This window comes from Solanum lycopersicum, chromosome 5 (genome assembly GCF_036512215.1).
Source record: "Solanum lycopersicum chromosome 5, SLM_r2.1".
Taxonomy (NCBI): domain Eukaryota; kingdom Viridiplantae; phylum Streptophyta; class Magnoliopsida; order Solanales; family Solanaceae; genus Solanum; species Solanum lycopersicum.
Window position 1 is genome coordinate 37,039,098 of NC_090804.1, and position 3,615 is coordinate 37,042,712.

A 3,615-nucleotide genomic window follows, 5' to 3' on the forward strand; every position below is an offset into this window, starting at 1 on the left:
ATGTTAATGGCCATAATAATATGTTAAACAAGCTAATGATTCATGAATATTAAATTTAAATATGAACATATGTAAAATTGACACATGCCAACAAAAATGGTTATGTAGTTTAATATTCAAAGGTTGAGGCCTCTACTAATCATAAGTCAATCTTGTGTGGTTAGAGTATTAAATGACAATAGAAGCACTTTTAAACTAATTCAACAATTCTATCAAATAAAAAATGTTCTTTCGAAGGTAACAACAGTAATATAATTTTCTTCTAAGCATGTTTATAAAAGTATGTGAAGGGATAATTTTAGCAAAAACATAAAAATTAAAATGCCTAACAGCACAAACTGAAAATGAAAACTGCAAAATCATAATAAACAATCCTATTTGACTAGAAACTTAACATGCTTAGCAAACATTCCTGATCAAATTTCAATTTGAGCATGTTTCTCAAAAATATTTATCACATTCAAATTTTTTCCAAGGTTAAAGTGAAAACGCTGACAGCGCGAACTAAAACTAAAAGCCTCAAAACCCAATCGCTAATCACGGTTATGAAATTTAAATTTCATAACGTTTATCAAAAGAATCAAAGAAATCGATATTTTGGAGAAAAACTTAATCAATTGTTAATACGCCTAACAACAAAAACTGAAAGGAAATCCTTAACACTTCAACCAACCATCCTATAGATATAAAAATAAGCTAATGAAGCTAATCGCGCAAACAAAATTCCCATAAGAGCATGTTTACAAAAAATGTTAATCAAAGTCCAATTTTGGCCAAAAGTTAAAAGTTAAAACGCATAACGGTACAAATTGAATATGGAAACCTAAAAATACAAATTAACCATCCTATATGAAGAAAAATGTCATTTCACAAAATTTCAATTTTAAGATTTCCCCCAAAAAGTATCCTAATTAAAATTTTAGTCAAAAGTTAAAAGTTAAAACGCTTAACGACACAAGCTTAATATAAAAAGTCTCAAAGCCAAAACAACCATCCTATGAGACTGAAGTTGAACTGATAAGGATAATAGTGGTGATAAAATATCAATTCACGCATGATTATAAAAAATATTGACCAAAGTAAAATTTTCGCCAAAAGTTGAGGGTCATATTCTTGATCATACTTTTTTGGATGTTGTCACTATTGATAAAAGTGCACAAGATTTATGTAATAAAGTAGATAATATTATTTTAAAAAACTCTAGTATGTGTAAAAATGAGGGTGTAAACAATAAAATAATTCATTTGTTTGGACGCATTGGACCTCATTCCAAACATTTTCCCACAATATGTTTAGATGATGAGAAATTCATCGAGTCATCTAAGCCTATAGATGCGTGCATGGATGGGGAACTTTGTTCCATTTATTGTTCAAACATTGGAGAATTACATTGCTAAGTTAATATCCAAGAAGTGCACAATGTGACACATGTTGCTTGGGACCTTTACTTTTTTACCACTACCCTTTTAGTGTGATAGAAAAGTTGAATCGAAATTGGAGGTGCAATTTATATCTTTAAATTTAAATGATAAATATTAAAATTAATGTTGTTACATACAAGGAGCACACCCTAGAAGTAGCTAACGCCATTGTCCTCTTTGAGGACTAAGAGTAGCCTCTGAGCTTACATCATTACATTCATAGGTCAAAAATAAGAAATTTAAAAAATTTGTATATCTATCTTGAGGTTTACATAGACCTCTCACATACATATAATAAAGTCATATCGAGTATATGTTGTCCATTCGAATAGAAAAATTACATAGTCTTCTACCTTTATTGCACATAAATATATAAGATATAACATAGTCTGAAATAGGATGTCTCATCACATAACCATTTTAAACAATAATATATCAATTTGGCATATTCCATACATCAATGTAATAAATCCACATATAGGTTATACAATCTTTAGTAATCAAATGTTTAGGAAACAACAAAAAATCATATTGATTGAACAACATCAAAAGCTTGATGTGGCATTTACCTTGTAAAGTGAGGACGCACCTAATTGGGATGAGTGAGAACTACAATTCTTCCTTCAAAGTTTTCTCAAAATCTCTTCAACGGTCGGAACCTAAAATGTTTGAGAAAAGGGATAAAATGAGGTAAGTACACAACTTGTACTAAGTATGACATCATATGCACACATATCATAAAATAATACAAAAAGGGGACATTTTATTAAAGTATGTGATTTACTATTAAAATCCCTATGCACACTAATGAAAACCATACCAATAAATAAGACATATTCATTAGGTCAAAAACATTTACACCACAAGAACAACAATGCTAAGTCTAATCAAGCAAACATGCATATAACATAATTGTGCACATAAGAAAAACTGCTCAATCATCAAGTTATAATACAAACAAACATGGATAAGAGTTCATTACAACATTACCGAAGAAACAAAAATAACCATGAATTCTCATTAAGTCAACTAGATAGATACCTAAGAACATCCCCATAACCTTACTTAATCAAGTAAATCCAACAAGAACCATATCAAATTTTCAACATCACATAGTATATCATTTAAGAGTACATATCATCATACTTTAGCAACTGATATCAAACGCATGTTCAAAAGTGAAACCAATTGTCATATAGTATCATCAATGTACAATAATATCACATATATCATGTACAATTATAAGCATATACACATATATATAAACATCCTCCTAAGACATCCCTCAAGGCCATCTAGATGAATTTTAAGGTACAGTCAAATACCCTTACCTAGACTAAGCTAAAACCCTTCAGTAATCCTAGTAAGAGTTAATTACTTTAGTTCATTTTACCTTTTGGGAATATCTTGCCTTAACCAACATTAACCACATGAGTTGTAACGCCTCCAAACTAACAAAGGTGAACTAGAGCCTCATGAGTGTTTCGTGAGTTAAATAAAATTTCAAATGAGTTACTTTAGTGTTATTAGGTAGTGTGTTTTGTTAAGTTTGGAGGTTAAATTTCCATGACTTTTGGAAGGTGTGCCTTAGATAGCCGTTACATGTCTTGCGGTATTTGAGTGAGTTTTATGTGTTTGGTTGGCTTGAAACTTACATGATATGTTCCTAAGATCTGGATGAATTAGTTTAAGGTTTTAATGTCCGGGTACGACCCCGCCTAGGAGCCAAAGGGGGCCCTGGATGACGGACCCAAAACATGGAGCAAACCGCCGAAAAGCTATCCCCATCGATGAGTCAATTGACGGCATGTCAACCACGAAACAACCCGTAGACCTAGCCCGTCATTTGTGGAATGAAAACCTGAATGTTTTTGAGTTGAAGTACCAAAAAGTCTTGGGGTGTTTTGTAAATTCACCCCTAGTATTTTATGTCCCTAGGACTTTAGTTTTCGTGTTTATTAGGTATATTTAAGTGTTCTAAAGAATAATAACTCATCTTAGACCCCTCTTCCTAAAACCCAAAACCCTTTTGTCATAGAATTTTCTCTCAAGTCCCTATTGAAGCTTGAAGTTCGGAAATGCTAGGAGGGTTGTTGATGTTTATTTCCTCATCAAAGATTATTTGAATCTCTTTAATGTGAGGTATGGTATACATCCTTGAACTGTCTTCTATTCAAGGACTCCCTTCTAATGA